This window comes from Lepidochelys kempii, chromosome 22 (assembly GCF_965140265.1).
Source record: "Lepidochelys kempii isolate rLepKem1 chromosome 22, rLepKem1.hap2, whole genome shotgun sequence".
Lineage (NCBI taxonomy): Eukaryota > Metazoa > Chordata > Testudines > Cheloniidae > Lepidochelys > Lepidochelys kempii.
The window spans coordinates 11,621,147-11,648,293 of NC_133277.1; the positions used below are offsets into that span (position 1 = coordinate 11,621,147).

The 27,147-nt window shown below is 41.5% G+C and overlaps 1 protein-coding gene across 1 annotated transcript in view; it reads left to right on the forward strand.

Moving 5' to 3' along the window:
• The first annotated feature begins 23,188 nt into the window (after positions 1–23,188).
• LOC140901775 (uncharacterized) overlaps positions 23,189–27,147 on the forward strand; it is a 296,321-nt gene continuing 292,362 nt past the window's right edge. The window contains exon 1 of the transcript XR_012155963.1: positions 23,189–23,266. The gene's annotated coding sequence lies outside the window, so the exon portion shown is untranslated. The remainder of the gene's footprint in view (positions 23,267–27,147) is intronic.

The following is a 27,147-nucleotide window of genomic DNA, read 5'->3' on the forward strand; positions in this document are numbered from 1 at the left end:
TGGGTTCAAACCCATATCTCTGGAGTTACAATCCATTGTCTTCACCGTAAGACCATTTTTCCTCTCTATAGGATTAAAGCTTTAATTGTACAAAAAGTGGTAGGAGATCTTCAATGTCCATGCAAAGCAGATGAGAGCTTTGGTTTTTGTCTGCCACATTAATCTGGATGAAGCACCAATTTAGATTTTTAAAAAATATATATGTATCTAAATTTGTGGTTGAGATGTCGAGCCACTTCTCTTTCTTATCCCCAGGCAGTTCTCCCCACCCTTCCTGCCTCCAAAAAAGGATCCTGCCTAATTCTGTGCACCAAAAAAGCGTATTTCAGGATCAATGTGAAGGAGTTACACAAGTGATCTCTACACTTTGAGGAGAGAACTGAGTAGCAGTAGCTCTGCTTTGACAGGTCTTTGGAGGATTTCAAGGAAGTTACACCCACTTCATTCATCATAATCGGCTGTTTAACGCAGAACAGCTCAGTGTTATGAATGAACGGGAACATGTTTTGGCTTGTGGATCAACTCAAAATATAACGCATCGCTCATCAAATACCCAGCGAGGTAAAAGTCTGACTTTCATTCTTGAAATAGAAATTAAGAAATGTAAGGATCTTTATAAAAAAAAAATGTTGTTTTTTTTTTAAATTGCAGCTTTTGTTTCTCTAAAGATCCAGAAACGTTTTCCATTTCCTGATGGTGGATGCGTGAGTCACTGCGGCTGGAGAACGTGGAAGACGAATCAGAGCCTCTGAAGCAAATTTGATGCAAGTGAAATCAGGTTGTGGCAGGGTTTGTGTGTTAGTTCTCAACATGCCGAACTCTGGGATTTCATAATGGCGGGGGCGGGGGGAGGGGGGTTTGCCTATGAAGAATGAAATGGGATGGAGCTGCTAGATTAACTGGTTTCCACTCCACTTGGATAGGGAGATAGGGAACATGCTGGCAAGGTCTGGGTCATATCCTGTGTTCCACAGTGGCTTGGATATTCTTGGAGGCCAGAATGGCCCCTAGGGAGCAGTTGCAGCCAAATATAGGTTGGAACGTGCCAATGTAGGGAGTCATGAAAGTGGTTTAAAGCTCCCTTTGGCCCACCCCTTATCCCCAAATCATTCCCGAGCTGAGAGAAGAATCTGTCCCTCTCTGTTACATGATTGCAATCTGCTTATGCTTTCTGTTCCAGGCAGGAACGGGTGCAGCAATTTAGATCCAATAAACACTCACAAGCGATGGCTAAAGCTTGAACTGAATTTGAGCTGAGCCGCTTTTTTGGTAGTTTTGAAAAAAAAAATGTGGATAACCATTTTCTTTCTGCTTTCTTGCTGCTTTTCTTCTGGCTTTGGGACAAAATGACCAGAAATAGCAGTTAGCTCTTTTCTTCTCCCAAGTGCTTTACGAAGCATTAACTATTTTCACCACTCCCCTGTGGTGCAGGGAGAAATATCACTACCTCCATCTTAGAAAGAGGTACACTGAGGTATAGGGAGGTGAAATGACTTGCCCAATGAGACAAGACCTGAGATTAAGGACTTGTCTACACTACCGCGTGGGGTCGATCTAAGATACACAACTTCAGCTACGTGAATAGCATAGCTGAAGTCGACGTTCTTAGATCTACTTACCGTGGTGTCTTCACTGCGGTAAGTTGACAGCTGACGCTCTCCTGTCGTCTTCGCTTATGCTCCTCATTCTGGTGGAGTACCGGAGTCGACGGGAGAGTGCTCAGCGGTCGATTTATCGCGTCTATACTAGATGCGATAAATTGATCCCCGCTGGATCGATCGCTGCGTGCCGATCCAGAGGGTAATGTAGACAAGCCTTTTGATGTATTTATCCTTACCACACCCTGGAGAAGGTAGGTAGGGTGATCATATGTCCTGTTTTGCCCAGTCCCTTTTTTAAGCCCTATCCCAGCCATCCATTTCGCTTCGGCAAAAAAGGGCCTTGTGCCCTTTGCTCTTGCCAACTAATCAAGTTGGCAAGAGCAAACGGGACAAATGCCCACTTTTGTCAAAAAAGTGGGGTGCGCTATGGGGGAACGTGCAGGGGGAGGGAGCGGAGATGCCAGTGAAGGGAGAGGCTGGGCTGGAGCCGGGGAGGGAGGAAGGGTTCCAGTGCGTCGGGGGGCAGGCAGGGTTCCAGCGACAGCCTCAAGTGGTGGGCTGGGAGGGTTCGAGTGACCAGTGACTGTCAGAGGGGGCAGGCCCCGCAGAGGGGCGGGGGGCCTTGGGTCAGCCACACACAGTGTCCCATTTTCCCTTTGGGAAATATGGTCACCTTAAAGGTAGGGGAGTGATGTTGTCCCATTTTACAGAGGGGGAACTGAGGCATAAAGAGGCTTAGGACACACTGAGGCAGCTTATAAGGGCAGTGAGTCTCAGAGCCCGGTCAACTGATCTGGGCTTGCCAGGTTCAGCTGCAAAGCAAAAAATAGCAGTGTAGACATTCAGGCTCAGGCTGGAGCGCGGGCTCTGAAAGCCGGCAAGGGGGAGGGTCTCGGAGCCAGGCCTCCAGCCAGAGCCCAGATGTCTACAAGAACGTGTAGCCCTGCAGTGTGAGCCCTGTGAGCCCCAGTCAGTTGAGCCCAAATCAGGCTCTGAGACTCACTGCTATGGGTGGTTTTTTTCCTCAGTAGTTCTACCCTAAATGATTTGCCCAAGGTCAGATAGGAAATCTGTGGCAAACCTGGAAAAGCTCCTATTGACTTTGATGGGCTTTGGACCAGGCTGTATAACTTGGAGTTTCTAGCTCCCAGTGCCACGTAGTTGTAATAATAAATAATAATAATAAAAAAACTAGAGCAGTAAAAAAAAAAGAATATTGCAGTAATGAATCCTGCCCAAGCTTTTTCATTCTCTAATGCTACTAGAAATATGAGCTTTGGGAATGAAATAATGAAATTTCAGTGAAAACAGTTTTTTGGGTTAGGCTTTAATATTCCACTGTGGTGTTCTTCCCCCCTGCACTGCAGTGTGTTACAAATGGACGAGTTGCTTTGTGCTCATGCAAGGTAACCTGTAAGGGATTGTGTAACAAATGTGAAAGTGACTGGCTTTCTGTTATTCATACTCACTGAAATCCACAAAAGGGTGCGGTTCAGCCCTGCATTGAGGGGCCAGCATGATGCCTCCGCTCTGCTTAAGTCCTCGAAATGGGGCTTAAGTCGAACTAAAGTGGCCCTTTGAATAGGGATGAATGTCACCCATAGAAAACAGACAAAATAAGTGGTGAAAAGTCCATACGATTTAAAATTCTTGCATTAATTCCTTTTTTGTGGGGGCAGTCTGAGCTTAGATCTGGGCAAAATTTTTCCTTTGAAACTTTCAATGAAAAATGAAGCTTTGGAAACACTGAAAAGCATTGCAAATTCATGTCAGTTTCGATTCATTTTTTGATTCAAAACAAAACAAAAATATGAAAATGACATTTTTGAAATGAATCAAAGTTTTTGGGGGTTCAAAATGACTTTTTCATTCGTGATCTCATTTATTTTCCTTTCATTTTATTTTTAAAAAATTAAAAAGTTGTAAAAGGCTTGAAATCAGAACAAAACATTTTGCTCAATTCAAAAGGATTTTTTAAAACTTTTTTGATTCACCAAAAATTTTGGAAAATTTCGTTTTCATTTCAACCCAAAACAACTTTAAAAAAATTCAGAATTGCCACTGAGCCAAAAAATCCATTATTCACACAGCTCCTTTTGAGCAGCAGCTCTCAACCTTTTCCATTTCACCACCCCCTTTTCCATACCAGGATCTCCCAGAGTTACCCTCCCCTATGGGGATCTAGCCAGAATTCTACTCCCCACATTCAGAAACATGAGAAGAGCAGATTGATCGTGACACCATGACGCCTGTTTGCGACCTCCAAGATTAGACATCCACAGCTAGAGTGAGGCAAAGTGGTGGTGTTATTATGGGCTGTCATACACTGCATAGACTAATGTCTGTCTTTCTTTTACAGGACTGTATTTGAAGAGATCAAGAAATGGAGAGCATTTCTTTTTTCCACTCAGGTGTTTAGGGTGAGTAGAATGCCTGATCGTGTACACTGTGCAGTGAAGAAGCATATCTGTATGGTCATAGGAACCCCTCCCTTGTTCTATCTTTGCTAGGATAATGCCAGGCCTAATTTAGCAGCAGCAAGGCAGAACATTTGGATTTTGTCACCCATTTCCAAAACTATTGTTCGCTTCCTTTTGGCCCCCCCCCCCATTTTTCATTTTAGCTGTATGTTTCCTGGTAGGTTCTAAAAGATGAATTAAATGCCGACCTGATGATTGATTAATATTTTCTTTGTGCTCTGAGGATGGAAAGCCTTTATCGAAATACTTATTAATTATTTTATTTATTATTACATGGGCACATGTTGATGTATTTACAAGTGTAACCTCTTGAAAAATTTGAGCGAGGGGTATAACTAGGAGCAATGAGATAAAACATAATGAAGGAAAATATATGTTAAATATTAGGAAACATGTCCTAATGGTGAGATCTAGCTGCTATTATTATTAATTATTATTATTTATTTATGTGTATTACAGTAGGACCCAAAAGCCCCAAGCAAGATCAGGACCTCGCTGTGAAAACTGATGCGCAATGTTCAGTGCTTGGGCTTATCTAACTTAAGACCTGAAAAGGGGCTGATTTTCAGAAATACCAATAACCCCTCCTCTGAAAATCAGGCCTCTCAAAAGTATCTCAGGTTGGGCACTCGCAAGTCGCTTGTGAAAATATAGGCCAAAGATAGTCCCTGCTCTGAAGGCCCATACAATTAAGGGCCCAGTTCAACTTCCATTGAAGTCAATGGGATTCTTTCTGATGACTGCAATGGGAGTAGGTTAGGGCATCTAATAACTACCTGTAGCTGTTTGAAGGGTGTAATAGTATCACTTCAATGAGAGTTTGGGCCAGGATCCTCAAAGGTATTTAGGCTTCTGACTTCCGCTGAAAACCATGGGAGGTAGGGACCTAAATACCTTTGAGGATCTTGGCCCTTGTCTTGTTTCTGAGAATGGATTTCAGGATTGACTCTCAATGAAGCAGAATTCTTACTTATGATGGCATCAGTACATAGGCACTCAGACCTTGCAGTGATGAGTATGATGTAAGGGCATAGATACAACTAGAAATACTGGAATGAAATGGAGAAAGAAGGAAATTTGGGTTGAGTAGCAGGGCAGATTTCCTGATGGTGAGGTCTGTATTACTTGATGAATAGACTTTCAGTGGGAATTGGGCACCTAACATAATTTTGGCACATTTGAAAAGCTCACTCTCGGGCTAAAATTCATTGATTCCAGTGGGGTTCCAAAGATGTGAGGGCAGAAAATGGGCCTTCTTTTGAAATTCACCCTGTGCCTAAAGCCCCCAAAGCACTTGTGCACCACTTAACTATGCACAAGTAATGCATAGAACTTGTATGAGCTTCCTACACCAAGGTTTTACCTTCAGTCACAGTAAGTCCATATCTAAAGTGTTTGAGAATCAGCTCTACGATATTATATATTATCTGTAGACCATTTCTAACGAATGTCTGAGTGTTACTGCAATATAAATATTAAGTAGATATATACCTACCGAATACCACATATGTAAATAATATAAGATAGTCTGTCTATAACATGTGGGTGATTGTGTACTCTGTGTGCGTGTGTGGAACACATGTGCTATTGACGTCTGGCAATACCCCTATTGATTTCAACAGGCACTGGTGGAAGGCTCCCTGGGTCAGTCTCATAGGCACCCAACTGAAAGTGGCCTGATTTTTAGAGGTCCTGCCGCCCTCATTGTCTTTAGTGGGAGTTGTCAGGGCTGAAAACTTCTTAAAACATCAGGCCACATATATCTGAGACTGCTGACTAGATGTGGGGGCCTCACATGGCCTGTTGGTATAGCATAGAATTTAGACATGAGAAAGAGCTGCTAGGTCATTTCTCTGCCATTGGCAGTGTTTATGTACCTGGGTGGGACGGACGGACGGTCGGAGACACACACACATAGTGTTTTTGTGGTTAAATTTCCTTCCTTCCTTCCTTTCTTTCTAGAAACACTAAGGGAGAGATTCTCACTTCCATGCCATGAACTTTTTATAGAGCCACAGTGTACAGGGGCCATAGAATCTCCTTAGGTGCTGGGTGACAATTTCCATGGCACAGTCATTGGATGTGGGATGCTGCAATCAGAGGTGTGACTGCAGAACATCTAGACATACCTGAGCTAGCTTTGATCTAGCTAATTTGAATACCAATAGCGGTGAAGCTATGACTGCACCCGTGGCACCTTGGTCCTGGGTGGGGCTGAACAGCCTCTGCTAGCTTCGCTGCTATTGTTACTTTAGCTAGCTAGATCAAAGGTAGCTTGGGTGTGACATGCTGCAGTCACACCTCTGATTGCAGGGTAGACTTACCCAGAGGTTGTCCTACAAAGGCTCCTTTGCAAGCCCAGAAATGGAAAGGGGGTCTGTATGCAGCAGCTGGAGAGTCCCTTTAATTTACACTGCTGTGGAGATTCTTGGCAGCTGCAAAGCAACCCATGGGCAATTGCAAGACTGCACCATAATTTAGAGCAGCTGCTGGCTGTTCTAAATTATGCCGGTGACCACACTGGCCCCTGCAAGCAGCCCAAAACTGGGAGGGCGTAAAGTCCCATGTCCCCTGACTGCACCTGCTGAAGAATCCCGGCCTTTGATTATTGTTGTTCAGTCCCCGACTGTAAGAGTCAGCAAACAGCAGGGTCACGAAGATCCATGACTGAGCATGAGCAATTTATGGCTGAAACTGAAACACAGCTGACTCGCTGTCAAACTCATTTTTCCCTGGTGCATGCTCTTCGCTGATATTATTCTTTGCTTGTAAATTCTCAGATTATTGCAGGAAAAAGGGGATGCAAAATTAAAACTCTACTATATAGAGGAAATATGAACAAGGTGTGCAAAAAGTTAGAACCAGCTGGGTTTATGGTGGCGAATTAGATATATCTTGCAGAAACATAGCTGCTTTGTATTATGTGCTCCCATCCATGAAATACTGTAACTATGCTGTCTCTGTGGCACTCAGAGTTTAATGTGTTTCGAATAATATATCACAGTATTGTGGAATTCTTTGTAATCTAGGGCCTTATTTGCTGGAATTTTTACCCCTTTTCTACACGAATATTATTGTTTTGTTTTGTTTAAAACAGAAAAAACACACAATGGGACTTTTTAAAGATGAGGACCTGTTTTACTTTAAGTGTGAGGCATAGTAAAGTTTGGCTAAGGCCACAACCTGCATCTTGATCATAACTTTCACAAAGGTCAGGGGCCAGATCCTCAGCTGGTGTAAATGGTAATAATTAAGAATAACTCCACTGAAGTCATTGGAATTCACCAGTGTAAAACGTGAGGAATTAAATCGCTTAGTATTTTGCTCTGAAACAAGTTCCCTGAGACAACAAAAATGCCCATGAAAAACAGATTGGCAGAGGCCCTGGGGTTTTTTCACCTTCCTCTGCAGCATGGGGCATGGGTCACTTCCAGTGTAAACTAGTGTAAAGGGTGGATTCTCTGTAACTTGAAATCTTTAAACTGTAATTTGAGGACTTCAGTAACTCAGCCAGAGGTTAGGGGTCTGTCACAGGAGTGGGTGGGTGAGGGTCCGTGGCCTGCAATGGGCAGGAGGTCAGACTAGATAATCATGATGATCCCTTCTGACTTTAAAGTTTCTGAGTCTATGAGACATAAAGATATAAGATAAAGACATACAATGGTATCACTATAACCCATGCAGAGTCCTGATGGAATGAATCTCCCAGAGGTTAGGAGCCACAAGACAAAATGAAACGGTCTCCCATGTAAATCCAGGTGGTTGTGATGCGGATTCCTGTGGGACCTTTTCCATGGAGGCTGCGTCAGAGAGATGATGTATTGCATTTGCTGCAGCCGGGGGAATAGAAATCTCTATTATGACGCTTTGGACTTACTCCATGCACTCCTTTTTTTTTTTTTTTTTTTTAGGCATCTATAGCAATACCAATCATCTGAGCCTGTGTAGTCATGGTGGCTTAAACCATGCCCCTGGTGGTGTCTTGGGGCAAACAGAGGGTTAAAAATGGGGGGGGAGGCCTGGGGAGAGATATGGACAGGGTTAGTGAGTAACCAGAATCATCTGTACCTTGGTAGAAAGAGGATGGGGCTGAGATAAAGTTGGTCCCTCCATAAACTACAATCAACTGGGAGATGCATGGGGCTTGGGCATAATATATTTGTTCTCTTCCTTCACATGGGTGGCATAGAATCATAGAAATGTACAGCTTGAAGGGACCTTGAGAGGTCATCTAGTCCAGCCCCCTGTGCAGGACCAAGCACACCTAGGACATTCATGACAGGTGTTTGCCTACCTTGTTCTTAAAAACCTCACAAAGAGGGGAGAAAGTTTGGGGTCATACTGAGATCAGTCTAAGTGGGAACCTATACTCTTCTCTAAAGCAGTGATTCGCAACCTTTTTGATACCAGGGATTGGCTTGCTGTCTTCCTAACCTGTGTCAGGGAGATCTCAGGGACTGGCGAGGAGGCTGCCATGGACCAGCATTGGTCCACGGACTGGTCATTGAGAAACACTGTTGTAGAGAGCAACAAAGCATATGCTAATAAGGCTATTTGTGAGCAGCTCAAGATTGTAATATTTAACATGTTTGGGTAAGAGAGGGGGTCTCAGGTACAAGCATTCCAGTCTGGATTTCAAATTCCCCAATATAGAATCATAGAATATCAGGGCTGGAAGGGACCTCAGGAGGTCATCTAGTCCAACCCCCTGCTCAAAGCAGGACCAATCCCCATTAAATCTGAGGATGTCTCGTTGGGATGGTCTGTAGAGAGAGGTCCTTATCATAACTTTGGGATCGGGGTCAAGATTTTGAAGCATACACAAAATTTGCATGCATCCACATTCAATATTACACTCTGGACCATTTAGTTCTAATGTTTGAAACTACCTCTCCCTGAAGACAGGGGAGTTAGAGTTCAGACTTCTGCTCTGGGCTCATCTCAAAGTTTATATGTTTCGTAATTTGATTGCTGGACCCAATGAACACACCAATTATCTAAGATTATTTTGTATGGAGTATTAAATGTCTGGTGTGGTATAATGGGATACTTTGGATATATCCTTCTAAAGACTGATATGCCAGAGTAGGAACCTATAAACAGTCACTGCTGTGCTCGATGCAAGTGCATAATAATTGAGCTTGCATGTGGCCAGAAAAAACCCAGGAGCCTTTTGGTCAGACTCATCCCCATCCCCTAGAATATTGGTTCTCTCACTGATGTGTTGGGAAGGGCTGTCATTAGCCAACTCTTTAAACTCACCCAATAAACTGAAGGAAGTTTTGGAATGATGTTTGCCTGTCATCCCATCTCTGGATACTGCTCCGTCATCTATGCCAGAGATTCTTTGTTTCTGGGTCTCGTAGGGCAATTGTATTAGATTGTACTCTGTGTTAAAATCATTCTCTGCTGCCCATCACCATAATGGCAGAGCACTTCGCAAGAACTAAAAATAACAAAACCGTATCAGTATTACTCTTTCGCTTCCCAGCAGATACTCCTATGTTCCTTGATTAGACTATAGGGGCTTTTGTGGTTGTGAGAGCGTCTTAAGTAGGAGAAGCCAAATTGGTTTTGCGTTACCAAGCATGTCCAGTACTGTCAAAAAGAATTCCCTAACAATCCCACCCAGACCCACCAACACAGTTTTCAGACACCTTGCATTGCAGAGCACACAAGCAGAAGGCTGTGCTGCACTATCAACAAACTCTTCAGGAGCAAAGTATCACCACTTCCAGCAAGTGTGGTGGACTTAGCGTGACTGTTTGGCAAGTAGTGTTGCCTCCCTCCTTGGCTGTGCTGATGAGAAAGCATTTTTGCTTTGAATGGGAAAATGCCATGAACAGATTCCATGAATAGATTCCTGGGCTGGGACTCAGGCAATGTAGGTTCAATTCCTGGCTCCCCTATCAACTCCCTGTATGGCCTTGGCCAAGTCACTTAATCACTTTGAGCCCCAGTTTCCCCATTTGTGAAGTGGGGCTGATACAGAGGTGTTATGAGGATATATTCATTAACATTTGTGAGGCCACAGATACCATGGGGTGAGGGGCTACAAGAACTTAGATCAATGAAATCTCTCATACACCCAGGTATATATGAATTTTATGCAGATCTCCTGAGTCCCAACCTGGTGCATCATCACAAGACTATTTATCACAAGCTAAAGAGGAGATGGTTATATATTTATGAGAGTCCCTTGTTATAATGTTGGCACCATATTACTAGTTTCAGCTCCCATTTGTGTTCCTTCGAGCAATCAATTTGCTGTTGTCCTCTTTTCCCCCACCCATCTAGTAACAAACACTCCAAAATACCATGGATTGCCGTTGTGGTGAATCCCTTACTTGACGTGAACATTTGCTAGTCTTGTTTCTTTCTGATGCATTTCAATGCAAAGAAGAGAGAAAAGTATCCCTTGCTCCTAGTGAAATACTGCATTAGCATTGGTCATTTTATCGGACGTGTCGCTTTAAACGACGCCTTTGCCATCTGTTCTGCCTGCTAATTACAAATGCAAAGCAAATGTAACTCACATCTGCTTTGTTTAAAATAAGGGAGACTGCAGTGACTGAACTGTTCCTTATTTGAGCATCACATGCTTCTTTATTTCCCATTACAGGCCAATGCCTGCTCTTCCTTCCAGTTTGCAGTAATAGGAATTGCCATAATAGATCAGATGAGTGAGCTTCACCTACCCAGTAACTTGTTTCCAACAGTGTCCTGTACCATCTGCTTCAGGGAAAGGTGCAAGACACACTCTACACTGAGCATTTATTGAGGTTTTATAGGGGACATTCTCCCACTTGCAGAGAGATGAACAATATGACCTAATGTGTCAGCTGTGAGGTTCTGGTTCTAATCTCACTTACAGGGTGTTGATCAGGAGTAACTACTTTGAAGTCAGTGGAGATACCGTAATGTAAAATCTGTGTAAGATCAGAACCAGTTCCTAGGTCAGTTCCATCTCTGTTTTCTGTGGAATGAGGCAGGTTTAGTAGTGGGGCCTCTCCAGCAGCCATGGCAGGAGCTGCAGCAGGTAGTAGGTTAGTAAGGGTTGGTGCAGTATTCTGCTGCTGCTTTGTCCATCAGAAGAAGAAATGAATGTTCCTGGCTTCTGAATATGGGCTCAAAGGCTCTTATCCTTAGAGTGGTTCACCAGAAGAAGAGCCATCCCTGTGAGTCTGCAGGGGCCACATTGCAAGAAGCTCAGAAAATCACCCCCTTAAATAGGCTCTGCCTACCCAAAGTGTGAGCACTGGCAAAGCTATTTCTGAGTCCGTTTCCACCAAGACTGGTTCATGAAACTAGTTCCTCTTTCATGTGCATCTCAGGTTGATATGTAGATGGTTGAGCCATCTAGCTGCTGCATCGTCGAGGGTAGCGAGGTGTTGCAGTCCGCCCTCCAATCTTCTAATTGTGCACTCCTCCACAACATGTTTGGTTGTCTGCAGCGCTGCCCTGCAGTGACACTGAAGTTTGGGCTAAGCCAAATTCCTGCATTTCAGCACCCACTTGGCCATTCCAGCCTTTTAAACCTCGTCCAGAACCTGCAACCCAGATTGCAAACAGGTAGGTGTAAATGAGGGCTTAAGTTCCTCTGCATGCCTGTATCTCTAACCCAAAGTTACTGCTACTTTGCAAGGATATAGCTGTCGGCCCTGATGTGCCATTGTTCATCCAAAATTAGCACTGGACTGTCAGCACTGGACTTGAATGCGTGAATGGCTGCTGTAAAAGAATGTCACAAAGTCAGTGGTGGCAAGTCAGCAGGGACTGCAGGTGTACGTCTTTTCTTGTGGAGACAGGGAGAGCTTCCTGTGGGAAGCTTATTTGTGCCTGTTGGCACCATTGTCAGTCTTGTGCGCAGCAGGTGGTTTTTCCCCTCTTAGCTCTCTGTGCAGTTTTAAGGCATCTCGTCAAAGTTTTGAGGGAGCTAAATAAGCCAACACGTGTAAATTAGAGGTTAATCATGGTGATTAAGGCAACCACTAATGATCCGGGTAGCTATGTTCATCTCGGAATCAGTGAGATGTGTATGCCAACTTCTGCCCTGGACTGCTGCATGGTATTCTGCTGGAGTGAATATTGTCACCAGGTCTGAGGTTTGTAGGACATTGGCCTCTGCTCCCCAGGAGGTCCCTGCTAGATTCTGGATCAATGCAGTGCAGGAGGTGATCTTCTTTAAGTATTCTAAATGGGACCAGTATGTTAGACTATGCCCTAAATAGGTGACAGCTGGCTAGAGAGGGAGCGGATGATCCTCCACACAGGCTGTAAGATGCTGAGTGGCCAGGTGACTGTTCAGACAGAAGGGAGTAGCCACGTCTTACACTCACTTAACTAAGTCTCCCCTGACAAAGGTGAGTGGCCAGAGCATCCATGTCCTAGCTGAGCAACCCTTTATGATCATGTAACTCATTACTAACCTCAGTGAGACAGATGCCATCCTCATATACGTCCTCAATGTCTTTAGCTGTGGTCAGCAGTGAGTCTATACGTTGAAAAGAACAGGGGCTAGTTGGAATCATTGCAGGAGTCTGGAGTCCTAAGCCAGCATCTCTGGTGTCTCCGGCATCTCTGGCTGAGGCATCTCTGTAATGAGACTAGTTGCAAAAGTATCATTGGAAGCACAGTCACAAATTGAAGTGACCTAGATTTTGAAAGCTGAGATGAGACGAGACGCTCGCTGTGCTCTGTTCTACGGGGACATGAAGCCAAAAGCTAAGCAGTGAAGCAATTTCTCTTGCTGCAGCACTGAAGAAAAGGAGATTTAGTTCTTTCTTTAAGCAGCTCCTTATCTTGAGCCCTGTTGACCACATTTGTTTCACCCTTGGTACCTTCAGTCTTTTTCCCATTACAATCTCGAGAGCAGACATAGAAATGACCCTGAGATATTTTTCCTTTCCTAAAAGTAGTTGTAGTTTTAGAAACACACCTACTTGGCTTCTATCCTCCCTGCTTTGGTATTGAACATGTAAGCACATGCCTCTATCCCCCAGCCATCACTCTCACTATCAAAATCAATGAATTCCTTTTAACTTTACTTTCAGGGTGGAAAAGAAGGGGGTGGTTATGGTGTTTATACCTACCAAAAGAAACCTTCAGGTCGGTAGAGCACTTTTTCCTCTTCATTTTAAAGCTAATGTGCAATCTTGCCTTTCCTTCCAAGAAATTTAGAAATCCTGCAAACTTTTTTAATAGGAGTTTTCTTAAAGTATTAGGGCAAAGGTCTTCATAGACAAGTCTGCACCTATGCATAGGTAGTTGTGAGTGGGGGGCAGAAATGGTTTTTTTGGGGGGTTTTTTAAAGATCACATTTGGAACACCTATGCCTCCAGGTTCAAATCTCAGCTGACTGACTTAGCCCTTCATACACCTGAGGCAAATACACTGGGTGCCATGCAGTTTATGGTGTGTGGGACTTTCAGATGAGACCTTAAAAACTAGATATGGTAGCCCTGGTAAAACACAGGTCCTAAACCTTCCTTAACTTCAGGGCAATGAGATCTGAATCCAGATCCAAACTCTGTGATTTGAGATCATCTCTGTTAGAAAACAAGGTTCCAGGGCATTTTTCATAAGAGTAGAAGCTTTTGTCTGTATCCTAGGTCTGAAGAATGATCTTATGATTAAAGCATTATAGTGGAGCTAAGAAACCTGGGATAAATTCCTGGCGCTGTTGCACACTTCCTGGGGGACCATCTGAAAGCTGTTCATTCTTTCTGTGCTTCCATTTGTAAAACACAGTGTTGTCACCTCTCATGAATTTATCATGAGTCTTAAAATATTTAAAGCCTCAGCTCCTGGAATCTTGTTATTTTGCAAGAATCTCAGCTTTCATATAAAAAAATATAAATTTCTAGCCCTCATGGTCATGGATAAAAGCTTGTACATCTATCTATACCACTATTTGTACTACTTTTAGGGCATTTCATACAGGAGGGCTGTAAAATACATTTTATACAGGAGGGCTGTATTTTATAATGGAGGGCACTGTCCAAAAAAACCCTTTAATGCTCTCCTGCGTCTTTCAGGCTATTCCCTGAAGTCCCATTGACGTTGATTTGGAAAATTGCTATCCTGCACTATGTAGCTGTCCTTGCATTGATCTTTCATGGAAGAGCTAGTCTGTTAAATAAGCAGCTATGAAAAGCATAGAGAGTTGGGATCAAAGAAATTAAACATGGGAAAGATCTGTTATTTCCCATCCATTCTATCTCCTGGTCAGTGCACAATTGTTCCACTGTCAGGAAGCTTTTTCTTGATATTCAGCCGAAAATTTCCTCTCCCTCATTTCATCCCATTACTCCTAATTACAGCCCCGCGTTAGGGATGAAAGGCAATTGATTTTACTCAAGTCTGTTGGGGAGAGACTGCAACTCCTTGGATGAAATTATTTGTACAAAGCCAGGGTAGCTATGATACCACAAGCCCACCCCATGCGCATCCATTTGTTCTAATTCTTCCAGTTCTCTCCATCCCAACTCCAATCCAAATGCAGTCCCAGACTCAGCATAATTTAGAGGAGCCTACCAATTCATGCTCTGGTCTGCTTCTGGGACAGCACACCTATGAATCACCCCTTACTCAGGGCAGAATATCGTTACAGTCTAGTCTGTGGTGTCTGGAATATGGCCACTGCTCATCAGGAGATGAAAGTGTGCTTATCCCATGGCCAGTCCTCCAAGTCATCCAGTCATCTGCCTTGAAACTGAGCTTAAAATCATACAATAATTATGTCTTTCTCAACTAGACCTGGATTATCTCCTTCACTCTTGGTCTCCCAGTGCACCTGCTGGTCCAAGGTAGCAGCATCACACGCGTGTTCCCTTACAGTGGAACCTTATGATGTACCTACTACAGCAAGCAACAATACAGGTGTATTTTGTCCAGCATGCCTGATCAGTTAGATCTGTGCAGCTCTTATTTGCCTGTTCATCACTTAGGTACTTCGGTGATGGACACAATAGGAAAAAAAATTACGCTACTCTGAGGGGTTAGCAGCATCAAAGTAATGTGTTACTGTAGAGGAACAGCAAAACAGGAGGCGCCCTCAGAGAAAGTGACTTAGGCTCCATCCACATCACATTACACAAATCCTTGAGCCAGTCAGAGCCTCCTCTGTTGTCAGACTGTTCTGGTTGTGAGGCCAGGTAACTTCTTACACAATATTACTGCATCCCATTAAGAGAGCATGTGCTAAAACTTGATAGTCTCGGACACCAATACTTGGATGCCAGCTTGTATGGAATCATTCAAAGTTTTCTTGCTTTCTACTCCATTTTAGAACACAGGTAATTGATTATATGTTATTTCTGGTAGGGGCAGAGGGACCACATTTTACAGCTTTTCTAGATAATCAGCCCTTAAATACAATGCTGGGAATGTGGGGGGCATTTCCCTGCCTCTAATGGGGGTTCATCCTTCCCAGTTTGATACTTAAAAGCCATCCAGCAGCAGAGATGGTTTGCAGCCATGACTAATAAATGTGTCTCTGTTTCTGATGTTGGAATGCACCAACTTGCACCAACTGGCAGGTAGTATCCAAAAACTTTGCCCAAGGGGAAGTTACCCTCAGACCCCCTGCAAGGGTTTTATCCCCTCATCTTCAAATTACACAGTTCAAACATGTTGCTAATGGTACATGTAATGATGATAAAATGTATGTGTGACTGCAAAGAATAACATTAATATAATGATCTACCTCTCACTAGGTCCTATAAAAGGAAATCTTGAACATCTGCTTTCCTCTATATGGGTAGAAACAGATGTTTTAAGGCCTTGAGAATGAATAGAGTGGCTTTTAAAAGTTCTGGCTTAGCTCACAACCAAAATGAAAACATGGTCTTGGTTCAAGCACACCATGGATTAAAAGTCACTAGAACCTTTTGAAAATATAACACAAAAGGGACCCAGAATTCAGTGTGTCTGTGTTTAACTGCCTACTATGATGGGTCTCTTATGTAATTTAGGCCTCTAGGCACTGCTGGAATGCTGTTTCTAGTAAATCTCCCTTCTTGTAAATTGGGTGAAGATCATGCGGTTAACAAAGGAAACTAAACGTTGAGGTCACTAAAGATATTCCGGGGTTAAAATATTCTGTCAATATGCAGACAGTGCCTGTTTCTGAGTCCTGATCCAAATCACATTGAAATCCACAGACTCTGAATTACACCTTTGCCGCATTCCCTGACTTGTGGAGGAAGGAGGTGGCTGTGGGGTCTTCAGAACAAGGGGTTATGGCACTGGACAGCTTGGAAGAGGTTGACTGAAAGGCATTACTAGCTGAAGGCTTTTAGTGTTACAGTGCGTGAGTGGCACAATGATAATCCCAGTCTATCTGTTCTAGCAGACAAGTGTCCAACACGTTATAGAAACCACCATCACCACTGGCTCCCTTCTGGGCACTGAGGCCACTGATTAACTGTACATGGAACCTTAACTGCAGTCTTTTCCGAAGGTCCTGTGTCATTCAGGTTGAGACACATGAGCAGAGTGATACAGGCAAAAATGCTGCTGCCCAGGTTGTTTCTTTCTTTGGGTAAACTCCCAGAGTTCTCCCTAGTGGTCAGTTCATCACATTTCAAAAATAGGAAATGTGCATGACAATTTAATGACAGGTTTCAGAGTAACAGCCGTGTTAGTCTGTATTCGCAAAAAGAACAGGAGGACTTGTGGCACCTTAGAGACTAACCAAGGTGCCACAAGTACTCCTTTTCTTTTTGACAATTTAATATAACCCTAAAAGTTAAGGTGGAGAAATCTGGTCTGAAGGAAATAACACCTGCCTTGAACCCGTGTCTGTTGCTTGAATTAGATTGGACTCAAGACATTTCTGAAGTTCAGTCATTTAAAAAAATAAATGCAAAATCATCCAACTTCTAGGCTTTCAGTTAAAACAGGAAATAGAAATATCAAAATGCTGAGACCAGATTCTCCTGATCTCTCACAAGATTCACAAAACAAACATGGTCAGTGACGCTTTAGAACTTTTTTTCTTTTTTTTAGATGTTTTAGCCAAAGTAAGCCAAACCTCCGAACCTTTTGACGTTCACCCATCGCTGTCTCAGATCCAGTTTAGCGGTTGCTCTAACTGAAATTAATAGGAGAGATCCAATTTGTTAGTGTCAATGGGGGCAAATTCTGAGCCTGCGGACAAAGCCCAGGTATAAGAGAGAGACTGAAGCGGGGGACTCAATCCTCAGCCGGAGCTCACAAGCAGTGGAGTCCTTGTGTGTGCCCCTGCAGTCAGACTGAGAGTAGATACTCTGTTTCACCCTCCATAATAATAGGTAGAAATTCTTATTCATAGAGCTCATTGCGCTTAACAAAGGTAAGTAAGTAATATTATCCATGTTTTATGGGTGGGGAAGAGGAGGCACAGAGGATACATCTACACAGTAATTAAACACCCGCGCCTCCCCAGGTCAGAGGGTTCAGGCTCATGGGGCTTGAGTTGTGGGGCTGTCAAATTGCTTTGTAGATGTTTGGGCTTGGGCTGGAGCTCAAGCTCTGGGACCCCCATGAGGGGGAGGGTCCCAGAGCCTAGGCACCAGCATGAATCCAGATGTCCAGACAGCAATTTTTATTCCCACAGCCCAAGCCAGCTGACCTGAACCAGCCACAGCCATACCACAGGTCTTTAATTTCAGTGTAGACGTATCCAAAGAGGTTAAACGAGTAAGCAAGATCAGACAGCTATTTAATAGCAGAACTAGGAATGGAAGTCTCTTGACACTCATCTTCCAACCTATTCACTCATTGGACCACCTCCTTGAGAGCACATGTCCCTTGTCACAACTTGGGAACCCAAAAGAAAAGTGCACTTGTTCTTAGAGTTCTTGGCTTTATCACCATCTATGTCACACAGACACAGAGTGATCTACTTGGGGGTCTGTTTGTCTGCCTCAGGATGATGAAGGGCTGAATCCACCCTTTGGTTTTTTCAAAGCTGAACCATAGACCTCTAAGCCATCCTCAGCACACTGCAAGCGTGTGATCCAAACTCAGGTAAAAGTATTATAATTGTGGTCATTCTTTGTCTGTAAGAAGTTCATTCCAAAACGTACTCATGTTTCACCTCTTACATTTCCAGGGTTTTAAAAGTGCAATAGTGATAATTTCAGCAAGTGAGCTCCTACCTGTGAAAAGTCCCATATCCAAAGCCCTGCATCCAAAGTAGAGCTGGTTGTGATTTTTTTGACGAAATACTTTTTGTCGAAAAATGTCCATTTGTCAAAACCAAAACTATTTGCAGGAAAAGGTTGGTTTCAACTAATTTCCTATTTCGAAAAAAATTGGGGGGGGGGGGGTTGGAAATTGTTGAAACACCATCTTTCAATACTTTCTACATGAAATAGGGTAGTTCTTGAAACTTTTCGTTTCAAAATTGAAGTTAATGTGTAGTAAAATAAAATAAAATGAATAGGTCTAAATGGAAATGGAGTGTAGTTGTAGCTGTGTCAGTCCCAGGATATTAGAGAGACAAGGTGGGTAAGGTAGTATCTTTTAAATAATAATTTAAAAGGTATTGGCTGCATGCATGGAACTGAAAGAAAATGTTAATTTCGCCCAAACCTAACGTCAACACATGCGGGCTACTGTTTAAAGTGTGTGACAGAGGGGTAGGAGAATGGATTGTGTGGCAGGAGAAAAGTCACCTTCAGTGCCCCATTCCCGAATGTCCCCATTTATTTATTTATTTATTTATTTATTTATTTATGAACACTGTTTTCTCTTTAATAATAAAAAAAAAAGGATAAAAAATGCCTTTTCTTTAAAATGCAGTTTATGAATCTGCACATTAGAAAAGAAAAAGGGTTGTTTAATATGTCTGTATGACTTCACAGAGATGGGAGAATGAGCTACTTCATGATGCAGGTCGTCTGGTGGCATAGACTGGGTCCGACATTGTTAGATCTGGCAGGGATTCAGATGCCTCAGACATCTGCCAGGGGATGTGGGATTTTGTTATAAGGAGTGGGAGAGAGAGACACACACACACAAGAAAGCTAAGGGAGGCTTGTAGTTTTCTACATACGCCCATATAACACTTCCTCTTTAAAATTCCCTTACTACACTCGAATCCTGTATTTTTATATTCAGAACGAAGTGTCCCGCCCCCCCAGCCCTCCCCACCCACCGCCACCCTCTCTGCCTTTAACTTGTTAAATTTGAAAGATGATATATACACACGGTTTGCTCTGCCAGTCAGCCTGTTTAAGGCTAAGATTAATGCAGTGGATTGGTGCAGTGGTGTCGCAGTGGTGCGTGATCAGAATACAAGATGGAATATAGGGGGAAAAGGCCAAGAAATGTGCCTGTGTTCCGAGTTTACACAAGTCTCCTTAGCAACTTGTCTGAATTTTTTTTTAATGTTGTGTGTGTGTGCCCCAATTCACCGGTGAATAAAACGTTCGTCCAGTTTTTAAATAGCCTTATTTTTTTCTTTCCCTTTCCCTTTTGTTAAATTAATCATTTAAATTGGTGGCATGAATTTTTTTTTTTCTTTTTTAGGGGGAAGGTGCTGGGAGAGGGGAGAAGGGAGGAGTGGGTGCCTTGATAGTTTTTATTGTGACTTCTGGAGAGTTGGTCTCTTTCAAGTTGTTCACATCTCAGCATGTGGAATTACTGTGCTTTCTTCTGATTTGCCACAGAACTGACAATAGCCTGACACCAAAACTTATTTGGGTTTGATTTGATTTTTTTTATCTATGTATTTCAGACCAGGGTTTTTTAAAAAAAAAAAAAATTGTGACAAATTGTCTTCTCAACCCTCCTATTCCTCCCCTCCTCTGCCCCCAATAAATTTTTTTAGTTGACTACTGAAGAATAAAACCCCCCATAGGAGGGAGTGGCCTTTTAGTGATCAAGGTATGTTGGATTTTTTTTAAGTTGTGTGTTACTATGTTAATAGCATGAGGAAGAGACAGGACTCGGGGAGGTGGGGGTGAATGAATTACCCTAGAAATGCTATACCTTGCAACAACTCAAGGGAAAACAGGTGCTGCCTCCCTTGAGCTGCTTTCAAAATCTTGCCGTGCGCTTTTTTTTTTAAGAAAAGCTTTCCATAGAGGGAAAAAAAAAAAGGAAACCAAGCCAGAAAAATTTTGAAGGCTTGATCTTGGCTTCTATACAAACAGATGTTGCCTGTCATTCCGTTGTTAAGCAGGCACCAGATTGGAGCAAGCAGCAGTTCAGGAGGAACTGCAGCGGAGTTTGGAAAGTGGGAGGGAAATATATGTATATGTGATTTTTTTCTGTACTGCACATATATATTCCCCCCCCCCCGGAATTAACTTTAATTATAACAAGTATATTTTATTTTTTATTTTATTTTTTTATTTGTTTTTTAGTGGGAAAAACAAACCCAAAATAAAACGGAAAAGCACTAGCAACTCTGACCCAAATTTTACCAAAACAGCTTCTTTTTTTTCCACGTAGGTGAACATGTGTAGAAAAGGGGGTTCTGTTGGAAAATGCTTAAGGCATTCTCGGTAAGTGAATGTTTCTAATGGACTAGGTCAGGATTCTGTCGTGGTTTTTCTTTTTTTTCCTGCTGCAAACCCCGTTTCTGATGGGTTTGCCACTAAGTTCTCTCTGTAAGTATAATTGTGAAGGTTGAAGGCCTTTTTGTCGCCTTTCCAAGTTTTAGCAACATTGTAAGAACAAGAATCACATTGTTTATACAGTAGAAGTTCTAACGAAACATGGATGCTCTCCATATTGTCGCTCTTTTGTCTGCTGCATGCGCTCGCGGGTTTAATCCCCCTGTTTCTTATGCTTTTTTTTTATTCCCCCTTCTTTTTATTTTCCGCTTTCTAATCGAATAGTGGCATGCTCAAGAGAAAACATGAGGGGTTTTGAGCCGAAAGAGTTAAAGGTTTCTTGGCACCAGAGCAGCAGTTTAGCAACAGATCAATTCATTTAAATGAAAGAAATCACCGACCAAGCCATCTGATTTTGAAATTTCGCATCTTATGCTTCCACTTTGGAACAAAGCTTCCATTTTCTTTCCCCCCTATTAATCTTCACTGCTTCTGTTTAACTCTGTTGCTTTTGATAGGAACTATGAGTTATCAGTCATTTTTTTCCTTTTTAAAAAATGTGTATATTTATTTTTTCATTTGGCATTTGTACATGCTGCACTTAGCACTTCTGTAAATAATCGCCCTTACACCTCAGACCGTCCAATAACTGTTATTTATGGCAGAGTATTTTTTCTACATTCTAATTTTATATTTGGAAATAGTCAATTTTTGCATGATCTAACTTTCAAACCATATAAACTATCTGCCACCCAAGTACTATGTAAAATATCTGCCTGTATCTATCTATCGATTGCTATACACATACTGTATAAATACATCTGTGTGTAGATACGTCTGTAACTCAAGAGATACCTGAAAGATTATTTGATGGTGAGCAATATCTTTATATACAGAGCTATTTTATATATACTCGTATATTTCTCCAATATATCTGTCTGTCTATACCCAGATCTATTTATATTTTTACCTTATATGTGTGTATGTATGCATATGCCCACACAGACAAGAAGGGTTATATCATTCAATAACTAGATTACTATATATTCAACATATTCCATTGAGCCATTTCTTTCACGGCTATTTAAAGCTTCAAAAGAATGAAAAGCAATTTTTTGGTTCATGTAGCATATTTGATCATAAATATACGTTCTTATTTTTGTTGCTATATTAAGTAAAATAAAATAAAATAAAAGACCTCAAAGGGGGGGGGATTATTTTGTTTGCTGCCGTCCTCGGTTTACACAACCTACCATAAAAATAGGGTAATTCCACTCACAATAATCAAACACATTCAGTGAACGAATTTGCAGCCCCGCATTGAATTTTGAAGGTGGCTTCCACGCTGTGATGCTGAGTCTGTTCGCGGTGGCATTGAATTAAAAAAAAAAAAAAACGGGCCATGATGCTTGGGCAGGAACAAACTCCTATCAGCGAAAAGCAACAGAAGGGTGGGGACAGGGGAACCTTCTTTTGTTAGGCTAAAAAAACCCCCCACCAAACCCAACCTTGAGTGAAGCTTAAAGAGAAAGAAAGAATGGGAGCGAGCGAGAAAGTGGACAAAAAATACAAGTAGCATCCCTCCCCTCTCTCCCCGCCAGCCATTCCATGACTAGGGTGGATCACAAATCTGGACATTTTATTGTCTCTTGTTCTTTAACTAGTGTTCCCAGCTGTTTTGTAGGAGAACACCAGGGTGTGGAGCAGAAAGAGCACCCCCAAAATATCAGCAAAATATCAGCAAAATTGGTTACATCATGGCGCGCTCCTTCCCCGGCTGTGTTCTTGTGCAAAATTCAAATAATTTTTTCCCCCTCTTAGCAGCTGTACATGGGTTTAAGTCAGTCTTTAACATTGGGAAAGGAACAATAAAATGAAAGGCAAAACCGGCATCTTAAAACTTGGCAAGGGAAAGCAGCTTGGAATGGCAGCCAAGAATCGTGCTGTGGTGCAAAAAGAATAGCATCCACGAAACCACCACAATCAGGGGTTTCTCTTCTTTTACCAAAACCATCGACAGAGAGAAATAATGATTCCTAGAAACAGTGTTAAAGAGTCAAAAAAGTTAAAATGGTTGCTTGATGAATCTACTCAGATGCAGGTAACGATCCTCTTATTTGAATTTGATTTACCAAACTTTAATCATATGTGGATCTCAGTACATGATAGCTAATCTGTTTAAGACGTTGATGCATATAACTAGCTACCCAGGAATGTACTTGCAGTCGCAATCTCTGTGTTTGCTTTATTTTTATTGACTGCTTTGGGGTATTAGAATGATCCTTTGTTTTATGTGCTGCAAGAAATGTGTTTCATTTCCAGATATTTAACTCTTTATGCTGAGGGCAAATAGCACAAAGGCATAACATTGATATCACCTTTTATTTTGAACAATCAGTCTTGCTTTTTTGGATCTCATCTCTTTCTGTCAGGTTCTGTGCTACTAGAACTATAGAGCTTAATGTACAAAGGCAGAATCAGACCATTTAAAAAGACCACCAAAATATCTGAAAATGTTTTTTGTTTTCTAGGGTATGTTTGTTGAAGAGTTGGGCCTAGCAAGATGGGCAGCACATGTGCAATAAGTATTCACGTGAAGTACCACTGCGAAGGTAAAGTCGTTTCTATCAGATTTGTAAGTTACTCTGCTTTCCAAATGTTTTTTTTTTTTTGCATTTGAAGTATATAAATCCATTAATAGATTGATATATATTATAGAAAAATAAAATGATTTTTTAAAGGTCTATAAATTCAACAGCTAAAATAGGAAGGGAGGGGGAAGAATTGTTTAGGACTTCTGTTTCTGATTTCTCTCATTGTTATGATTGAAATATGAAATGGCTGCAAACAGCTTTTACACAGGCACACAACATGTTCCACATTGATCGACAATTTTCTTGGAAAATGCATTTGTGCAGTGTGGTTTGCTTGAAAACCACATGCAGACCCAAACCAATGTTATGCCTTTGGAGACATACATACATACATTTGTATATATTCCCCTATATATTCCTTTGGCTGAAAGACTGGAAAATGCCAGCCTTCCAAAGGGTTAATGCTAGACAGGGGCATCTCTTTTTTATTTTTGTCATCCCTAGTTTCTGGAACCTACTGTTTGTTGATATTATGATCATTTTGAACTTACATGCTAATCAAAATAAAAAAGACGAGGTGAAGTTCATCATTTATAAGCTAAAGTTACATGCAAATGTATCACAAAGACAATTGATTCATTTGTCTATCATGGATTTTCTGCCAGTGTTTATCGCTTCATGAGTTTTCACAAGGTATTAGCAACTGCATAATTAATCTACAAGGGGAAATTTTTCAAACCTCACCTTTCTGTGTAACCTATAGTCTTTCCTCTGGCACCTCGAATGCATTCGATGGACGTACAATGAGATTTAAAAAAAAACAATACTTCAGTTCAGAAGAACGTTTGTTGCTTTGTATCTTGTTTATTTTCATTTGCTTCTTCTTTTACAAGTTCACTTCACTGGACATTCAAAAGTGTGGTGGTGTTGGGGGTTTTGGATTTTTTTGGTTAGTTTTTTACAAACACTAGGAATTGATAGCTTGGACCTGGATACTTTGTTACTTACATCATATAGATGCCTCAAAATGAAATGTGTATATCTACCAAGCTCCCTTCCTCTAGCCTCAAAGGAGTGCAGAAGCAGTTCCGTAAGATTTACGGTGGGAATCCTCTCGAAAGCTAACCATGCCAGTTTGACATATAAAGATCCATTTCTAGAAAGACCTACTATAACATTTAACAAATATAACCATGAAAATTAATTCTTACCCTGAAACTACTCACATTCCCATCTCTTTTCCTTTTTTGCTTTATAGAGCCATTATTGTGTCACGGAGCTGTAGATGTGAGGTCATTTAGGCATCTAAATAAAGGGTCAGTTTTTCAACAAGGCTTAGCACCCTGCAGCTCCCAATGCGACTGGGTGCTGAGCTCTTGGAAAATCGGGCCACTTATTTCAGGGCCCAAATAAGAGCTGAACTATATTGGAAATCTTGCCCATAGTGCCATGGTGTGCTGCATGCCCTTGAAACCAGTGAGAATTGAGGGCTTACGTCAATCAGAAGAGGTATGTCCGGGCCACCCAATCCCAGTCAGGATGCTAGTGATTATAGAAGTGATTGGGAGATGAGAATATTAGCTTTCAAGGAGGGAAGTTTAAGAAACAAGAATTTTAGTAAATATTTATGCACTTCCATACATTATATACCCTTTCAGTAAGGTTATTAAATTCCTACCATGCACAGGATAGATGAACCAAGATGAATTCTGGTATAAAGAGAGTAGCGTTCATTGTGGGCTACTGCATTGCATCCTTGGAGGGACTTGCAAATGTAAAGCAAAATTCTTATCAGTCATACTAGGTTCTCAGGTCAGTAGCAACAGTTGTAATAATGCCTTCTAATTATATAATTATAGGGAAAGACTCTTAGAAGGCACTCTGTATTTTAACCTAGATTCCCTTAAAATATATCACTTTGGTGGTGCTTGTATCGTAAGGCAAGGTCTTCCATACTGAATTGGCAATTCCCTTATCTGAAAATATAACTATTTATAATCTCTGGTCAAAGCTCAATAAAATGTATGTACTGTCCCCCCTTGGTGGGTCACTGCACACGTTGATGGATCATAGCTATTCATGCAGGGGGCTCCTAAATCCATATTAGGCTCCTTCATAAAAGTTGCCCTGATTTTGAAAGATGCTAGACACCTGCAGCACCTGCTTTCAGTGGGATTTGTGGGTGCTGAGAACTTTTGAACACCTGGCCACTTTTAAGTAGATGCCTAAGTATTGATGTAGGAGCCTAACTTTAAGCAACCCAGTTTGCAAATTTTGGGCTTAGTTAGTATCTAGACTTCTGGATGGAGGATGAGTAGAGATTCAAGATGAACTGGTACCCATGAAGGAAAGCTGTCATTCATTTAATTGTGTCTGTTTACCAGGCTGGAGAGATTAAATATTTTTTATTTTCAGAACCTGTACGAGAACAGAAGCAAGCACTTAAAGTTATGCCTATATCACTATTACTATACATGAGTTGACTGTATCATATCGGAAAGAATAATACTCAATTTTGCAAATTCTTATCTGTTGTCTGAGGTATAAGGGAAGGTAGAAAAGGGAAGTTTCTATGACTTTGGGTGGCGGGGAGTAGGGGACGGAAGGCAAGCAAGTATACCTCAGTAGGTTTAATATTCATATTTATAAGTTACAAATAACTTCGGGCCTAATTCTCCTCTCATTTCCACCAATTGCACACATTCAGTGTAATGCCATTGATTTCAAGTGCAAATTAATTACATAGGAGCGAAAACTTTGGAACTTCCCAGATAATTTTTTTGTTCAATGACAAAAAATTTACTCCTAGATGAAGTCAAATCTTATCAGAAATAAGAAAACATTCGCATGGTTTTTGTCTCTATCTCTTTTGAAAGACATTTAGCTAGTATTTGGTAAATTTTCTGGGGGGCTGGGGAAAGTTATTAGATTGCTTAGTGGAAGGCAAATATATTTGCTACAGTTGAAATTTTAATTGTTCTGTATTAAAAAAAAATCTAGACCAACAATTACTTCTCTGAAAGTTAATGCAACCCATATTTTTCTTTTGCTTAGTTGTTTTTTCCATCTGTTTAGGAAGACTGCCAGAATGAAAACTAGGAAGATCCTTAAAAAAAATAATTTTTTTTATACACACACATACATACGCTCCCGCACACGTAAACTCTCACTGATCTATTTTGGAGCGCACCTGTATACACAAGCAAAAAGTCTTTGTGGTAGGTTGGTTTGACATGCTGTTATCAACATACCAGTAATGTTTATCGTTGGTCATTTAGTATCACATCATCAATAATCTTGTATAGCAAAGTGCTTATCTGAAGGAAATACAGAGTGTTACTTTTTTGGTTCAAGCGATATTTATAATGTATTTTGCTGCTCTGAAAAAGGGGGGTGTGGAAGTTATATTGCAGTGAAAGAAACGGTAGTCACACAGGTAGTGTTTCAGTACTATAAAGAAATAGTTATTCCTATAACTTAGTGTCTTTAACGTGTTAAATATTATGAACACTGCTATTTACTAACAGCTTTGCAATTTCATTTGCAGAAATGTTTTTTAAAAAGTTAAAAAAAAAAAAAAAGGAAGAGATCAATGCCCGTTGCCACAAACCCGTAGATCCGAACTTGTGGTCATATTCCACACAAGCTTGTATCTATAGGTATGTGTCTGCATGGCAAATGCACAAAACCTGGATATGGTGGTGTTTATGCATTTAAACTGAAAATGTCCAATGTTGCTACTCGCATCTCCCTCTAGCCCCGCTCCCCCCTTTTAGGAAATATAAAATTAGAGCTGCAAATCTTGTTCCGCAATTATCATATCAGTTTTCAGCTTTGGTTATTATTAACATGTACTCATGGTTGTACAAAACCAATGGCTCATTTGTGCCTGAATAAAATGGGACACAGAGAGTTATTTGAC